The sequence below is a fragment of the Phyllobates terribilis genome, unplaced genomic scaffold (genome assembly GCF_046119375.1).
Source record: "Phyllobates terribilis strain yellow unplaced genomic scaffold, ASM4611937v1 Scaffold_1__5_contigs__length_1240528914, whole genome shotgun sequence".
Taxonomy (NCBI): Eukaryota; Metazoa; Chordata; class Amphibia; order Anura; family Dendrobatidae; genus Phyllobates; species Phyllobates terribilis.
In genome coordinates this window covers 538,966,659-538,985,980 of record NW_027362761.1, presented here as the reverse complement: position 1 = coordinate 538,985,980, position 19,322 = coordinate 538,966,659, and the positions used below count along the sequence as shown (strand labels likewise).

Genomic DNA, 19,322 nt, shown 5'->3' with positions numbered 1-19,322 from the left:
TGATAGGCTCAGATGCCGGTTTATCAGACAGTATCACACATGATAGGCTCAGACGCCGGTTCATCAGACAGTATGAAGCATGACAGGCTCAGACGCCGGTTTATCAGACAGTATCACACATGATAGGCTCAGACGCTGGTTTATCAGACAGTATGAAGCATGATAGGCTCAGACGCTGGTTTATCAGACAGTATGAAACATGATAGGCTCAGACACCGGTTTATCAGACAGTATCACACATGATAGGCTCAGACACCAGTTTATCAGACAGTATCACACATGATAGGCTCAGACGCCGGTTTATCAGACAGTATGAAGCACGATAGGCTCAGAAGCCAGTTTATCAGACAGTATCACACATGATAGGCTCAGACGCCGGTTTATCAGACAGTAAAACACATGATAGGCTCAGACGCCGGTTTATCAGACCGTATGAAGGATGATAGGCTCAGACGTCGGTTTATCAGACAGTATGAAGCATGATAGGCTCAGACGCCGGTTTATCAGACAGTATCACACATGATAGGCTCAGACGCCGGTTTATCAGACAGTATCACACATGATAGGCTCAGACGCCGGTTTATCAGACCGTATGAAGCATGATAGGCTCAGACGCCGGTTTATCAGACAGTATGAAGCATGATAGGCTCAGACAAAAGTTTATCAGACAGTATCACACAAGATAGGCTCAGACGCCGGTTTATCAGACAGTATCACACAACATAGGCTCAGACGCCGATTCATCAGACAGTATCACACATGATAGGCTCAGACGCCGGTTTATCAGACAGTATGAAGCATGATAGGCTCAGACGCCGGTTCATCAGACAGTATGAAGCATGATAGGCTCAGACGCCGGTTTATCAGACAGTATCACACATGATAGGCTCAGACGCCGGTTCATCAGACAGTATCACACATGATAGGCTCAGACGCCGGTTCATTAGACAGTATCACACATGATAGGCTCAGACGCTGGTTTATCAGACAGTATGAAACATGATAGGCTCAGACGCCGGTTTATAATACAGTATGAAGCATGATAGGCTCAGACGCCGGTTTATCAGACAGTATCACACATGATAGGCTCAGACGCCAGTTTATCAGACAGTATGAAGCATGATAGGCTCAGACGCCGGTTTATCAGACAGTATGAAGCATGATAGGCCCAGACACCGGTTTATCAGACTGTATGAAACATGATAGGCTTAGACACCGGTTTATCAGACAGTATGAAGGATGATAGGCTCAGACGCCGGTTCATCAGACAGTATCACACATGATAGGCTCAGACGCCAGTTCATCAGACAGTATCACACATGATAGGCTCAGACGCCAGTTCATCAGACAGTATCACACATGATAGGCTCAGACGCCTGTTTATCAGACAGTATGAAGCATGATAGGCTCAGACAAAAGTTTATCAGACAGTATCACACAAGATAGGCTCAGACGCCGGTTTATCAGACAGCATCACACATGATAGGCTCAGATACCGGTTTATCAGACCGTATGAAGCATGATAGGCTCAGATGCCGGTTTATGAGACAGTATCACACATGATAGGCTCAGATGCCGGTTTATCAGACAGTATCACACATGATAGGCTCAGACGCCGGTTCATCAGACAGTATGAAGCATGACAAGCTCAGACGCCGGTGTATCAGACAGTATGAAGCATGACAGGCTCAGACGCCGGTTTATCAGACAGTATCACACATGATAGGCTCAGAGGCCGGTGTATCAGACAGTATGAAGCATGACAGGCTCAGACGCCGGTTTATCAGACAGTATCACACATGATAGGCTCAGACGCCGGTTTATCAGACAGCATCACACATGATAGGCTCAGATACCGGTTTATCAGACCGTATGAAGCATGATAGGCTCAGATGCCGGTTTATGAGACAGTATCACACATGATAGGCTCAGATGCCGGTTTATCAGACAGTATCACACATGATAGGCTCAGACGCCGGTTCATCAGACAGTATGAAGCATGACAGGCTCAGACGCCGGTTTATCAGACAGTATCACACATGATAGGCTCAGACGCTGGTTTATCAGACAGTATGAAGCATGATAGGCTCAGACGCTGGTTTATCAGACAGTATGAAACATGATAGGCTCAGACACCGGTTTATCAGACAGTATCACACATGATAGGCTCAGACACCAGTTTATCAGACAGTATCACACATGATAGGCTCAGACGCCGGTTTATCAGACAGTATGAAGCACGATAGGCTCAGAAGCCAGTTTATCAGACAGTATCACACATGATAGGCTCAGACGCCGGTTTATCAGACAGTAAAACACATGATAGGCTCAGACGCCGGTTTATCAGACCGTATGAAGGATGATAGGCTCAGACGTCGGTTTATCAGACAGTATGAAGCATGATAGGCTCAGACGCCGGTTTATCAGACAGTATCACACATGATAGGCTCAGACGCCGGTTTATCAGACAGTATCACACATGATAGGCTCAGACGCCGGTTTATCAGACCGTATGAAGCATGATAGGCTCAGACGCCGGTTTATCAGACAGTATGAAGCATGATAGGCTCAGACAAAAGTTTATCAGACAGTATCACACAAGATAGGCTCAGACGCCGGTTTATCAGACAGTATCACACAACATAGGCTCAGACGCCGATTCATCAGACAGTATCACACATGATAGGCTCAGACGCCGGTTTATCAGACAGTATGAAGCATGATAGGCTCAGACGCCGGTTCATCAGACAGTATGAAGCATGATAGGCTCAGACGCCGGTTTATCAGACAGTATCACACATGATAGGCTCAGACGCCGGTTCATCAGACAGTATCACACATGATAGGCTCAGACGCCGGTTCATTAGACAGTATCACACATGATAGGCTCAGACGCTGGTTTATCAGACAGTATGAAACATGATAGGCTCAGACGCCGGTTTATAATACAGTATGAAGCATGATAGGCTCAGACGCCGGTTTATCAGACAGTATCACACATGATAGGCTCAGACGCCAGTTTATCAGACAGTATGAAGCATGATAGGCTCAGACGCCGGTTTATCAGACAGTATGAAGCATGATAGGCCCAGACACCGGTTTATCAGACTGTATGAAACATGATAGGCTTAGACACCGGTTTATCAGACAGTATGAAGGATGATAGGCTCAGACGCCGGTTCATCAGACAGTATCACACATGATAGGCTCAGACGCCAGTTCATCAGACAGTATCACACATGATAGGCTCAGACGCCAGTTCATCAGACAGTATCACACATGATAGGCTCAGACGCCTGTTTATCAGACAGTATGAAGCATGATAGGCTCAGACAAAAGTTTATCAGACAGTATCACACAAGATAGGCTCAGACGCCGGTTTATCAGACAGTATCACACAACATAGGCTCAGACGCCGATTCATCAGACAGTATCACACATGATAGGCTCAGACGCCGGTTTATCAGACAGTATGAAGCATGATAGGCTCAGACGCCGGTTTATCAGACAGTATCACACATGATAGGCTCAGACGCCGGTTCATCAGACAGTATCACACATGATAGGCTCAGACGCCGGTTCATCAGGCAGTATCACACATGATAGGCTCAGACTCTGGTTTATCAGACAGTATGAAACATGATAGGCTCAGACGCCGGTTTATAATACAGTATGAAGCATGATAGGCTCAGACGCCGGTTTATCAGACAGTATCACACATGATAGGCTCAGACGCCAGTTTATCAGACAGTATGAAGCATGATAGGCTCAGACGCCGGTTTATCAGACAGTATGAAGCATGATAAGCCCAGACATCGGTTTATCAGACAGTATGAAACATGATAGGCTCAGACACCAGTTTATCAGACAGGATCACACATGATAGGCTAAGACGCCGGTTTATCAGACAGTATCACACATGATAGGCTCAGACGCCGGTTTATCAGACAGTATCACACATGATAGGCTCAGACGCCGGTTTATCAGACAGTATCACACATGATAGGCTCAGACGCCGGTTCATCAGAGGGTATCACACATAATAGGCTCAGACGCCGGTTTATCAGACAGTATGAAGCATGATAGGCTCAGACAAAAGTTTATCAGACAGTATCACACAAGATAGGCTCAGACGCCGGTTTATCAGACAGTATCACACAAGATAGGCTCAGACGCCGGTTCATCAGACAGTATCACACATGATAGGCTCAGACGCCGGTTTATCAGACAGCATGAAGCATGATAGGCTCAGACGCCGGTTTATCAGACAGTATCACACATGATAGGCTCAGACGCCAGTTTATCAGACAGTATGAAGCATGATAGGCTCAGACGCCGGTTTATCAGACAGTATGAAGCATGATAGGCCCAGACACCGGTTTATCAGACAGTATGAAGCATGATAGGCTCAGACACCGGTTTATCAGACAGTATGAAGGATGATAGGCTCAGACGCCGGTTCATCAGACAGTATCACACATGATAGGCTCAGATGCCGGTTTATCAGACAGTATCACACATGATAGGCTCAGATGCCGGTTTATCAGACAGTATCACACATGATAGGCTCAGACACCGGTTCATTAGACAGTATCACACATGATAGGCTCAGACGCTGGTTTATCAGACAGTATGAAACATGATAGGCTCAGACGCCGGTTTATCAGACAGTATGAAGCATGATAGGCTCAGACGCCGGTTTATAATACAGTATGAAGCATGATAGGCTCAGACACCGGTTCATCAGACAGTATCACACATGATAGGCTCAGACGCCGGTTTATCAGACAGTATCACACATGATAGGCTCAGACGCCAGTTTATCAGACAGTATGAAGCATGATAGGCTCAGACGCCGGTTTATCAGACAGTATGAAGCATGATAGGCTCAGACGCCGGTTTATAATACAGTATGAAGCATGATAGGCTCAGACGCCGGTTTATCAGACAGTATCACACATGATAGGCTCAGACGCCAGTTTATTAGACAGTATGAAGCATGATAGGCTCAGATGCCGGTTTATCAGACAGTATGAAGCATGATAGGCCCAGACACCGGTTTATCAGACTGTATGAAACATGATAGGCTCAGACACCAGTTTATCAGACAGTATGAAGGATGATAGGCTCAGACGCCGGTTTATCAGACAGTATGAAGCATGATAGGCTCAGAAGCCGGTTTATCAGACAGTATCACACATGATAGGCTCAGACGCCGGTTTATCAGACAGTATCACACATGATAGGCTCAGACGCCGGTTTATCAGACAGTATCACACATGATAGGCTCAGACACCGGTTTATCAGACAGTATCACACATGATAGGCTCAGACGCCAGTTTATCAGACAGTATCACACATGATAGGCTCAGCCGCCGGTTTATCAGACAGTATCACACATAATAGGCCCAGACGCCGGTTTATCAGACAGTATGAAACATGGTAGACTCAGGCGCCGGTTTATCAGACAGTATCAGACATGATAGGTTCAGATGCTGGTTTATCAGACAGTATCACACATAATAGGCCCAGACGCCGGTTTATCAGAAAGTATGAAACATGGTAGGCTCAGGCGCCGGTTTATCAGACAGTATCAGACATGATAGGTTCAGATGCCGGTTTATCAGACAGTATGAAGCATGATAAGCTCAGACGCCGGTTTATCAGACAGTATGAAGCATGATAGGCTCAGACGCCGGTTCATCAGACAGTATCACACATGATAGGCTCAGATGCCGGTTCATCAGACAGTATCACACATGATAGGCTCAGACGCCGGTTTACCAGACATTATGAAGCATGATAGGCTCAGACGCCGGTTTACCAGACAGTATGAAGCATGATAGGCTCAGACGCCGGTTTACCAGACAGTATGAAGCATGATAGGCTCAGACGCCGGTTTATCAGACAGTATGAAGCATGATAGGCTCAGACGCCGGTTCATCAGACAGTATCACACATGATAGGCTCAGACGCCAGTTCATCAGACAGTATCACACATGATAGGCTCAGACGCCAGTTCATCAGACAGTATCACACATGATAGGCTCAGACGCCGGTTCATCAGACAGTATCACACATGATAGGCTCAGACGCCAGTTCATCAGACAGTATCACACATGATAGGCTCAGACGCCAGTTCATCAGACAGTATCACACATGATAGGCTCAGACGCCAGTTCATCAGACAGTATCACACATGATAGGCTCAGACGCCGGTTTATCAGACAGTATGAAGCATGATAGGCTCAGACGCCGGTTTATCAGACAGTATCACACATGATAGGCTCAGACGCCGGTTCATCAGACAGTATCACACATGATAGGCTCAGACGCCAGTTCATCAGACAGTATCACACATGATAGGCTCAGACGCCAGTTCATCAGACAGTATCACACATGATAGGCTCAGACGCCGGTTTACCAGACAGTATGAAGCATGATAGGCTCAGACGCCGGTTTATCAGACAGTATGAAGCATGATAGGCTGAGACGCCGGTTCATCAGACAGTATCACACATGATAGGCTCAGACGCCAGTTCATCAGACAGTATCACACATGATAGACTCAGACGCCAGTTCATCAGACAGTATCACACATGATAGGCTCAGACGCCAGTTCATCAGACAGTATCACACATGATAGGCTCAGACGCCGGTTTATCAGACAGTATGAAGCATGATAGGCTCAGACGCCGGTTTATCAGACAGTATCACACATGATAGGCTCAGACGCCGGTTCATCAGACAGTATCACACATGATAGGCTCAGACGCCGGTTCATCAGACAGTATTACACATGATAGGCTCAGACGCCAGTTCATCAGACAGTATCACACATGATAGGCTCAGACGCCAGTTCATCAGACAGTATTACACATGATAGGCTCAGACGCTGGTTTATCAGACAGTATCACACAAGACAGGCTTGGATACAGCAGCTCTAGAGACAGTATCACACATGACAGAACTTGCCCAGTTTGGTGCCGGCTCCACCAGCCGTGGCCCCTGCAGTTACAGATTGGTGATGAATATGTCATTATGGGCAGGATACCAGACTGATGACCGTGATGCCCTGGAGCAGATGACTCCCTGTGATTTACTGTTATCAGCAGCACAAATCGCTCTCTTGTCCTGAGAGATTGCTATAATGTATCAGTGCAGGTAAAATGTATCTAGAGTTCAGGAAGTTTAACTACCAAAAGATTGTCTACATCAGAGAAGTATCAGGTCTGTACAGATGGGTGGAAATATTGACAGTAAGCAGAGATTTTATGAGGGTCTCTACAAGTGACATGCAAAAGTAGTGCTGCCCGGGAGACTAGGTCACAGATGTATGGAGGAGACAGGTTGTGGATGGCTTTGTATTCCAAGGTTAGGGTTTTGAACTGGGGTCTCTGGGCAATGGGGAGCCAGTGAAGGGATTGACAGAGGGGAGAAGCCAGGGAATAGCGGGGGGGCAGATGGATTAGTGGGCAGCAGAGTTTAGGATAGATTGGAGGGGTGCGAGAGTGTTGGAAGGGAGGCCACAGAGCAGGAGGTTGCAGTAGTTGAGGTGGGAGATGATGAGGGCGTGCTCTAGTGTTTTTGCAAATTTGTGGTTGAGGAATGTGTGGATCCAGGAGATATTTTTGAGTTGGAGTCTGCAGGAAGTGGAAAGGGTTTGGAAATGTGGTTTGAAGGAGAGATTAGAGTCCAGGGTTACCCCAAGGCAGTGAGCTTGCAGGACTAGGGAGAGTGGGCAGCCATTGACTATGATGGATAGGTCAGATGGGGGGGTTGAGTGAGATGGTGGAGAGATGATGAATTCAGTTTTATCCATGTTAAGTTTTAGAAATCTAGCAGAGAAGAATAATGAAATTGCAGACAGACATTGTTGGTATCTAGTTAATAAGGAGGTGATATCAGGTCCAGAGAGATAGATCTGTGTGTCATCAGCATAGAGGTGATACTGAAAGTCGTGAGACTTTATGAGATGTCCCAGGTCGAAAGTGTAAATGGAGAAGAGCATGCACCCTAGAACTGAGCCTTGGGGGACACCGACAGATAGGGGCGAGATGAGGAGGTGGGGTGTGAGTAGAAGACACTGAATGTCCGGTCTGTTAGGTCTGAAGAGATCCAAGATAGGGCCAAGTCTGTGATACCGAGAGATGAGAAAGTCTGTAGTAAGAGGGAATGGTCCACTGTGTCGAAGGCAGATGACAGGTCCAGGAGGAGGAGTACAGAGTAGTGCCGCTTGGATTTGGCGGTAAGTAGGTCATTGGTGACCTTAGTCAGGGCAGTTTCAGTGGAGTGATGCCGTCGGAAGCCAAATTATAAGCGACCAAACAGAGAGCAGGTGGAGAGGTGGGAGGACAGTTCAGAATGGACGTGTTGCTCCAGTAGTTTTAAGGCATAGGGGAGAAGTGATATGGGGCGATAGCTAGTCAGAGAGGATGGGTCAAGGGAGGGCTTTTTGAGGATGGGTGTGATCGAGGCATGTTTGAAGCATGAGGGGTAGACACCAGTTAGTGACAGGTTGAAAATGTGGGTTAGGGTTGGGATGAAGACTTTGGTAAGGTTGGGGATGAGATGGGACAGAATTGGGTCAAGTTCACAGGTGGTGATTTGGAGAGTAAAGAGGAAAATAGATTTTTCGTAATGGTGGAGAAGCTGGTTTTGGAGGAGGAGGGTTGGGTATATATGAGGAGGGGCTGTGGGAACTTTAGGCAAAAGCTTTGTCTGATGGTGTCAATCTGATGGTGTCAATCTTGAAGAATGAGGCATAGTCTTTGGCTGAGATGAGAGGAGGCGCTGGGGGACGGAGGACAGAATTGAAAGTGCTGAATAGCTGTTTAGGGTTGAGAGACAGGGAGGAAATGAGAGATGAGAAGTATGTTTGTTTTACTGCTGTGAGTGTGGACTTGAAGGTAGTTAGGGACTGTTTGAATGTGATGAAGTGCTCATTGGAGTGTGACCTTTTCCATCTACGCTCAGCAACCATGGAAGCCCGTCACAGTTCTTTAGTCAGGCTGGTGTGCCAGGGTTGCCTGTTGATTGTGCGAGCTTTGATATGTGTGAGGGGGGCGACCGAATTGAGAGCTGCAGCTGTGGTGCTGTTATATAAAGCAGCAGCAACATCTGCATCATGTAAGGAACAAATGTCTGTAAGAGGGAGAAGGGATTCAAAGAGTGAGTGGAGGTCAAGGTGTTTAAGATTTCTGCGAGGGTGTGCAAGTTTGTGGAGTGGGGATTGTGGACCTGGAGAGGAGAGGGAAGAGAATGTAAGTAGGTTGTGGTCAGAAAGAGGGAGAGGAGAGTTAAAGAGGTTAGATAGGGAACAGAGGCGGGTGAAGATGAGGTCCAGAGTGTGGCCATCTTTGTGAGTGGCTGCGGAAGACCATTGAGCAAGGCCAAAGGAGGAAGTGAGGGATAGAAGCTTAGAGACATCTGAGAGGGAAGTGTCAATGGGGATGTTGGAGTCGCCCATGATGATAGTGGGGATGTCAGTGGAAAGGAAGTGAAGTAGCCAGGTGGTGAAGTGGTCGAAGAAGGTGGTGGCTGGTCGTATGGGGTGGTAGATGACAGCTAGTTGGAGGGGGAGTGGATGCACACACAGTGCACCTCAAAAGAAGGGAGTGAAACTGAGGGTGGCAGTGGGATTTGGGTGAAGGAGCAGTTATCTGACAGGAGAAAACCTACTCCTCCACCATGCTTGCCGCTGGGGCGAGGGTGTGTGGGAAAGGTGGAATCCACTGTACGAAATTGCAACCGCAGAGGCTGTGTCAGAGGGGGTGAACCAGGTTCCGGTGATGCCGAGGAAGGACATTCTGATAAACAGTGCCACCTACATAGTAAGAGTCGAAAAAATAGTTCCTGGTATCTCTTACAGTTAGGTCAGGGATGTCAAACTCAAACACACAGAGGGCCAAAATGAAAAACTTGGACAAAGTCGTGGGCCAACCAGTATACAGAATAATGGGCCCCACATAGTCCTCCATACAGAATAATGGGCCCCCCATAGTCCTCCATACAGAATAATGGGCTCCCATAGTCCTCCATACAGTATAATGGGCCCCACATAGTCCTCTATACAGAATAATAGCACCACATAGTCCTTCATACAGTATAATGGGCCCACTTAGCCCCACTTAGTCCTCCATACAGAATAATAGGCCCCATATAATCCTCCATACAATATAATAGGGCTCACATAGTGCTCCATACAGAATAATAGGCCTCACATAGACCTCCATACAGTATAATGGGCCTCACATAGTCCTCCATACAGTATAATGTGCCTCACATAGTATTCCATATAGAATAATGTTCCCACATAGTCCTCCATAAAAAATAAGAAGCCCCACATAGTCCTCCATACAGTATAATGGGCCTCACATAGTCCTCCATACAGTATAATGGGCCCCACATAGTCCTCTATACAGAATAATAGCACCACATAGTCCTTCATACAGTATAATGGGCCCACTTAGCCCCACTTAGTCCTCCATACAGAATAATAGGCTCCATACAGTATAATAGGGCTCACATAGTGCTCCATACAGAATAATAGGCCTCACATAGTCCTCCATACAGTATAATGGGCCTCACATAGTCCTCCATACAGTATAATGTGCCTCACATAGTCCTCCATACAGTATAATGGGCCTCACGTAGTGCTCCATACAGAATAATGGTCCCACATAGTCCTCCGTACAGCATAATAGGCATCATATAATGCTTCATAAAGAATTATGGTCCCATATAGTCCTCCATAGAGAATAATAAACCCCACATAGTCCTCCATACAGAATAATGGGGTGGTTGTTCTGGTGTCGCGGGCCAAATATAACCACTCTGCTGGCCAGATTTGGCCCACAAGCTAGAGTTTGACATGTATGAGTTAGGTTCAGAAATATTTGGACAGTGACACAAGTTTTGGCATTTTAGCTGTTTGTTAAAACATATCCAAGGTACAGTCATATGATCGATATGGGCTTAAAGTGCTGACTCCTAGCTTTAATTTGAGGGTATTCACATCCTAATTGGAGTAAGGGTTTAGAAATTACAGCTTTTTAATATGTAGCTGTCTCTTTTTCAAGGGACCAAAAAGTAATTTGACAATTAACTGAAAAACTCTTTACTGGCCTTTTCCCTTGTTAATCCATCATCAGTTAAGTAGGTATAAGGTCTGGAGTGGATTACAGGTGTAGGATTTGCATCTGAAAGTTGTTCCCTTGAACCCACAACATGCGGTCAAATGAGCTCTGAATGGAAAAGTAACAGACCATCATTAGGCTGAAAAAAAAGAAGGAATCCATCAGAAAGAGAGCAGAAATGTTAGAAGTAGCCAAAAAAAAAAAGGGGCACTGGTGAGCTTGGGATCTCGAAACGGCCTGGACATACATGGAAGACAACAGTGGTGAACAGAGTCGGACTGAGACTTAAATTCAGCCTTGGCATTTGGGAGAACACAGGCCCACTTGCTATGAAGTGAATTTAATATATGTCCGTTGATTTTTGGGGATCACTTGAGATATATATCAAATTTACAGAATACAACCTGCTGTGAAACCAGAATAACACTATGTGAAATTTGAAGGGAACCTGTCAGGTCAGATAACTCTATTTACCTGCAGATATAGGGTTAATCTGCAGGTTAATAGCATTATGAAGGTGTCCAGCCGCTGTACTGAAAGTGTGGCACCCGGGATAAAATACATTTTATTTCTCCCATGAGCCACCGGCTTTTAGTCAGGCAGGTGTGCCTGGAGCAATTACAGTCACTGCTCACAGCAGGGAGAGCAGCAGCTGTAAGCACGTCCCGACACTGACTGACAGCCGACTCTGCACTGATGCACATCATGCTGTCAGTCAAGGAAAGAATGTAGCAAGCAGGGCCCAGGACTACCCGCGAAAGTTACCTAACTATTGGGGGTAGGGCTGGTCTCTGCTCTCCCCGTTTGCTCCTTACAATGCGCACTAACAGCACGCTCTCTTTCCGGCTCGTCACTTCTCATTAGAGTCGGCAAAGTTGTGCACTGTCACTGTGCACTGAGAAGAATATTGCACAGCGACAAGAGCCTACTGACTATACCTCGGAATAGACAACTGACACATGCTCAGTAGAGCAGGGACTAGCCCAGCCCCTGAAATGGATGTCACTGATGATGCCATTGGCAGACACAAACAGAAAAGGGCCCCTGTGCAAGAACAGTATATGGACCCTTTGCAGTCCAATAGCTCCTCATAATGCACAATTCCATCTGTTTTGGAAGTGGAAATGGGCCCCCCTGACCTCTTGGGCCTCTGTGCGACACCACAGGTTACATCAGTGTCCGCCCCTAGATGACACTTCATTTCTGGGTGGGGACAGAGGCTGCGGCACTGACCGCAGCCTCTTCCTCCTGATGATGACTCGTTTGAGTATCCCAGCATGCAATGGGGATTCTCAAACACAACATCATCAAAAAGGAAATAGATAACAAAAAATACCTAATGCGGTTAGATTAGAGGGAATGATAAGGACGTTTTAATTATAGCATATTAGAAATGCTATTCGATTATTACAGTAAATAGTAATTTAGGATGAAAATCATTATTAGCTTCGGACCACCCCTCCAAGATGCAATGACTGCACCTAAATGTACCATTAAAGGGAACCTGTCAGCTGCCCTGACGCCCTAAACTGCCACCATGACTGTATTGCACCCTTTTTCTACATTTTCATTAGCCCCTTCTCAATCAATATTATTTTATTCCTCAGAGTAAAAATATAACTCTTATACTCACCTCCGATGCCGGCGCCGTTCCAGATGATCCCTGCAGCAATTCAGTGGCTTCTTCACTCTCCCCTCCTTTGGACGTAACTAACATCCGAAGGAGGTGAGAAAGCAGCCGCAGCTCTCACTTTCTCTGCATGTCTGGATTTGTCCAAAAGCGATGAGAGTTTTAATTTTAGCCCGGACAACCTCTTTAAGCTGACTGGCTGCATTGGTATCGTGCCCTCCTTCATATACTGAATGCGGATAGGAAGAACCGAAGGTCAGGTCACCACTGGAGTTAATCCCTGCACAGGAATCTCAATAGAACAAATGGCGCGCCAAGGGGAAGGTTTGCATGTGCGTCACTGGAGTGAAGGAGAGGCCCACAGCTGGTACCAGCCCATCTGGCATTTGTCAGAATTGCCAGATGACCAGTCCGGCCTTGGTGGTGAATGATTGCGGAATCATTTCCATGGTGAAGAAAAAAACCTTCACAACATCCACCCAAGTGAAGAAACCTCTCCAGGAAGTACATAATTTATATGAGCAATGAAATGCATGTGTGATGGACCTCAAAAGCAATCCCCTTTCTTCTCTTGAATTTTATAAGAATTATCTATAAAAGAAAATTCTATTGTTGCAATTATTAGGGGGTGTATTATGATGTTCTGCAGCAGCTAATGTTTGTAGTAAGAAGTTCTGTAGCAACAAATGTGTTATTAGAGTTATTTAATTCATCTGCTGATCTGTAATACTTGATGGATGTGTTGACGGTACTCCAAGAGACCATGACTTTTTGACCTTTTGAGACACAATGATTCTTGATTATCTATTGGATTTCATTATTGAATGTGTATTACTATGCATATTTTATTTCCCAGAGGAGCAGTGCATGGCCTATCAGTCTCCTTACACTGGCATGCCAAGCATGTCACCCTCCACAAGGAGAAATGTCCCAATCAAGCCTCTCATACAGCCAAATCATATCTCATACTTTGCACTGTGGAGGGGCAACACCCATAAACACGTTTCTGCAAATAGAGTATCTGGTTCTAGCTTTTATCCTAATTCATGTGACAAGCTCGTTAAAGAGTTGATACTGACTTTTTGGATTGCTACATCCAATAGGTGGTGCTAGAGTTCAAGTCCGCTTCCTCTCTGAAGAGGCAATTTGCAAATTAATATGTAAACATGCCTGAACTGCTTGGTATAATTAACCCTTTAAGGATTTTTCCATTTTGGGACTTTTTATTTTTTCATTGCCACATTCCAAATTCCCATAGTAATTTTTTTTCTCAATGTAGCGGTATGAAAGCTTTTTTTTTTTGTAAGTGAGGTGTATTTGTTAGTTTCAGCATTTTGGAGTATAGATAGCTTATTACCTAATTTTTATTAACTCTTTTTGGAGATAATTCTGTTACAGACCGCTCCTGCCAGCAACTCAGCAGCTTCCACTGATGTCATGTCGACAGAGCAGCTACTTCTCTTCCGCTCTGCTCCATTGACGGGGCGTGACTGCCGACGTCATGCTGATTGACAGCTGGCTCCCTGCTACCTAACTGTGGGGAGACAGCTGTCAATCAGCATGACATAGGCAGTCACACCCCTTTGACAGAGCAGCCCAGAATAAGAAGAGCTGCTCTGTTAATGTGAATATGGAGCAGCTGAATTGCTGGCAGGAGCGGTCGGCGACCACTCTGAGCTGCCGCCGGGTAGAACAACCTCTATTAGCAACTACCTGCTTGTTAGTTTTTAGTTCTTTGGGTCAGCATGATCATGGTAATATTACATTTATATAGTTTTATTTATGATTTGATACTTCCATGGAATAAATACTCTGAAAAAAATAATTTGGTTTTGTGTAGCCATATTGTGACAGCCATACGTTTTTACAATTTTTCATCAATGCAAGCTGTATGAGGGCTTATTTTTTACCTGACAAGATAGTTTTCAATGGTGCGATTTTCTGGCATATATGACTTTTTGATTACTTTTTATTATACTTTTTTGGGGGGTGGAATGTACAAGAGAAACAACAATTTGGGATATTTTTTTTAAACACTGTTCACTGTTTAGTTTAATTGACATATTAACTTTACTCTGCAAATTGACTTGATAATGAAAATGCCTAATTTACATCGTTTTTTTGTTTTACTACTCTTACTGGAAAAAATAATTTAATAAAAAAAACTAAACATTTTATAATGGTGATAGCCATATTCTGAAATGCATAAATGTGTTCTTTTTTTCCATATAAAGAGTTGCAGGAGGACTTATTTAGTGTAAGACAAGCTAGTTTTCACTGGCTTCATTTTTGGGTGCAAACAACTATTTAGATACAGGAAATATATATCTTTGTACCATGTTAGCCAGTAGATAGAAAAATATTACAATTTAAGAGTCCTTAGTGGTTGATAAATTTTAATGACTAACTGAAAAAAGCAACTATTTAATCACTTTTTATTTCTTTTTTTTGTTAGATTGGATATACAAAATCCAACAATTCTGTTATTTTTGGGGGCAGCAACCTGTCAACCCATAGTTCTGTAGCAGAATGGTTGGAAGTTAAGGTTTTTATTATGAGGTTATTATTATTATTATTTACTAGCAATTGAGTATTATGAGGTTCTACAGGATCCGGGGATGTATTATTGGGATGTTCTGCAGCAGCTGAGTTGGTGAGATTCTGCATCAGTTGGGGCATACTATACCCTTCTGGATCTGCTTGTGCATGTATTATGTGGTTCTGCAACAGCAAAGCTGTATTGCAGAATCTCTTACATAACAAGGGCTTCAGGCACAATGTCAAAGGATTAATGAGAATCACATTCTCTCTCTAGATTCTCATAAAGGGGTAGCAGTCATAGAGTTAAATACCTACAGCCACCACTATAGGAAGCTCCTTACATACAGATCTACTCAGTTGTCAATGAAGTCAATGGGAGCTGTATAGATACAGATGTAGTGAGCTCCCCCTTGTGGCACATGCAGGCAGTGAAAATGTAAAACGTATTTATGAGAAAGAGGAAAGTCGGAACTTCAGTTTCTTTAACCTATGAAATGTGTCAGTACAGAATTTATTAGACCAACATTTGTAATACCATTAACCATTCTGCATCCCAAACTACCAGGGAGATTAGGTGTTAATTTCTTAACGACTCTATCAGTAGCACAGCTAGCGAGGGGCAGTAGCCCTGGGGCCCCGCACTTAGAGGGGTACACCCATGCTGTGTTGGGACTTTGATGTCCAGTGTGTGTGTTGGCACTTTGCCATGTATCGGCGCTTTGCCATGTATCGGCGCTTTGCAGGAGGACTCGTCAGGATCCTGGATTAAGTGAGTATATAATGTTTTTTATTTTAATTAAAACATGTGGTGTGGCCATGGAGGCACCATAAAGTATGGACTACTGTGAGGGGCCCTCATACAGTGTGGGTCCTCTATAAAGTGGGGGGGCCATTATACAGTATGGTAGCTAATGTGGGAGCCATTATACATTTTAGGATCTGCCGAGAGGGCCATCATATGGTGTGGGGACTACTGTGAGGGCCATTATACAATGTAAGACCTAATGCAAGGGCCATTATACAGTTGGGGACTACTGTGGAGGCCATTATACAGTGTGGGAGCTAATGTGGGGGCAATTATACTGTTTTCAGGTGACTGTGGTAGGCCCTCATACAGTGTGGGGACCTTCATAAAGTGTGGGGACTACTGTGGAGGCCATTATACAGTGTGGAGGCCATTATACAATGCGGGGGCTACTGTGGGGAACAATAAACAGTGTGAGGGCTACTGTGTGGACTATTATACAGTGTGGGAGCTAATATACACTTTGGGGCCATTGTACAGCGTGAGGACTACTGTGGAGTTCATTATACTGTGTATATGGGGAGCAGTAGGCAGGGCTGCCACCAGGAATTTCAGGGCCCCATACTGCACTCAGCGCTTGAGCAGGAGAATTCTCCCACGCTGGGATGGCATTGAGATGACAGGCTGGATCGCAGCTGAGCGCTGCCATCCAGCATGCCATCCTTCATAGACACTGCAGAGCGCAGGCAAGCTTGCGCTCTGCAGTGTCTCTGAAGAATGACAAGCTGGATGGCAGCGCTCAGCTGCGATCCAGCCTGTCATTTCAATGCCATCCCAGCGTGGGAGGATTCACCTGCTCAAGCGCTGAGCGCAGGAGAATTCTCCCACACTGTCAGTGACGTGCATGAGGTGAGCTGAGTTCATTAGACATGAACTCGGCTCATCTGGATGCCGTCACAGCCAGACACTGAGGAGCTTCACTGAGGAGCTTCTCAGTGTCTGCGGCATGGCAAGCTGGATGGCAGCGTTCTGCTGCGCTCCAGCCTGTCATGTCAATGTAGCAGAGCTGAAGCTGTCCTGGGAACCAAGGAAAGGTAAGGATGAGGTTGGTTTATTATTTTACTTTTATTGCAGGAGATCGTTGGCTTCAGCTGGAATGGGCGAAACGGTAAGTAGGGTTTAATTTAGAACATTAAAGGATTGTGTCTTTATTTCAATTAAAGGACTTTATTCTGAGTGTTTGTGTTTTTTTTACTTTTGACTATGGGGTTAGTAATGGGGGTGTCTTATAGACGCCTCTCCATTACTAGCCTGGGCTTGATGTCAGCTGGCATTATAAGCTGACATCAACCCCAACCCTATTACCCCACTGCCACCGCTACAGGGCAGTGGGAAGAGCGAGGCTAAGTGCCAGAATTGGCACATCCTATGGATGCGCCATTTCTGGGGCGGCTGATGGCTGGTGTTTCTAGCCTGGGACGGGGGCAATATTCATGGCACCCTTCCTGGGCTATTAATATCAGCCCCCAGCTGTCTGCCTAGCCTTTGCTAGCTATTAAAATAGGGGGGACCCCACGTCATTTTTTTTTCGGTCCCCCATTTTAATAGCTAGTAAAGGCTAGGTATTCAGCTGGGGGTTGATATTAGTAGCCTGGGAAGCTCTGTGGGTATTACCCCCTTCCCAGGCTTCAAACATCTGCCCCAGCCGTCTGCTTAACCTCCGCTAGAGACTAAAATTACAGGGAACCCCATGCCAATTTTTTTTTTAATAAATCCTTTATTTTAACACTAAATGACAAGTACAGTAACCGACACTATCACTGTACTTATTATATATGTGACTGACATGTTTCTATCCAATCTATGTGTGATGCTCTATTCTTTCTGTTCTAAATTGTCGGGTACAGATGCTGAATTGCCGGCCGGCTTTTTTAAAGAGACGGTGCATGAAAACACTATTATTTTTTTTTAATAAATCCTTTAACACTAAATGACAAGTACAGTAACCAGCACTGTCACTGTACTTATTATATATGTGACTGACATGTTTCTATCTATCTAATCTATTCTTTCTGTTCTAATTTTTCGGGTACCGGTGTATGCCGTTGCTGAATTGTCGGCCAGCTTTTTTAAAGAGACGGGTGCATGAAAATCGGTGGGCACTAGTGTGTTCCCAGTGCCCTGCTATGTTTTTCATGCACCCTCCTATATACCCTGCCTGCCTGTCTGCCTATATATTCTGCCTGCCTGACGTTTAATTGAGCACTGTTCCCATCGATTTGGGCAATTTTTGACCTTCTGCAGACCGCCGGGGGGGGGGGGGGGGCAGCCAGAAAAATGCTCGAGTTTCCCATAGACTTACATTGGGCTCGTTGCTTGGGTCGAGCACCCGAGTATTCCAATGTGCTCGACCCGAGCTTCGAGCACCCGAGCATTTTAGTGCTCACTCATCACTAGTATCTACCACTATATATTACCATATGGTAGTAATATCAGTGCTGGTCTTTGTATGGAGATTTGTTTTTAATAACAGCCTGGTTATCTGCTAAGGTTCCCCTATGGTGCGTCACCATAGTTGTAATCAGTGTTACCTGGTTAGGGGTCACTCAAATGTCTCGTCCCCTGATCGGAACCTCCAGTGACGCCTCTGATTACTTTGTTCTTCCTGGATAATATCCCAAGCCAGAGCACCTGCTGTCCTTGTCATGTCCAGATGATATAAAGATGAAGGAATCCTTGCAGTTTATCCTACCTTTCTTTTCCAAGTGTGTGAGCTGGATAGACTATTTTGCCCTATTGTCTGTATTGGGCCCCACCAGCTGTGACCCTGGGATCATGATCAGGAGAACAGGGCCGTAGAGTTCCCTACAAATCACTGCTCTATGGTGGAGGCCTCAGTCACAGCTTGTTCCCTGCTCACAGGAAGGGAGGATTTTCCTGGCAGCTTCCGAAACATTCCACAAAACATTCCTCACATCTGTAGATGTCAGAGAAGAAGGAGATTCCAGACATTTCTCACATAAACACGAAGACAGCATGGATGAGATAGATCTGGACGCAGCTAGATGGGGAATAGTGACGTTAAATGTGTACAAATCAATGTGTTTTTTAGTATGAACCTTTGAAGTATAAAGGTGCTTCTGGCACCCGTTCATTGACCTCGCCAGGGCTTATGTTCAAAATCCCCACAACACAGGATTCGAGCAAATGTGCCATGGAGCCATAGACTATAATGGTGCCGTCAGAGTGAACGTTTGCTTTCTTGTGC

At 45.3% G+C, this 19,322-nt stretch overlaps 1 protein-coding gene across 2 annotated transcripts in view; it reads right to left on the bottom strand.

Annotated features, from left to right (window-relative positions):
* The window catches only part of RUSC2 (RUN and SH3 domain containing 2), a 132,143-nt gene extending 113,478 nt beyond the window's left edge, over nt 1-18,665 (bottom strand). Inside the window, exon 1 of one of the 2 annotated variants that reach the window (XM_073680392.1) lies at nt 18,646-18,665. The gene's annotated coding sequence lies outside the window, so the exon portion shown is untranslated. Of the gene's footprint in view, nt 1-12,771; nt 12,881-18,645 lie in introns of those variants that run through there. The other variant, XM_073680391.1, reaches the window with a different exon arrangement.
* Between the last annotated feature and the right edge of the window lie 657 nt (nt 18,666-19,322).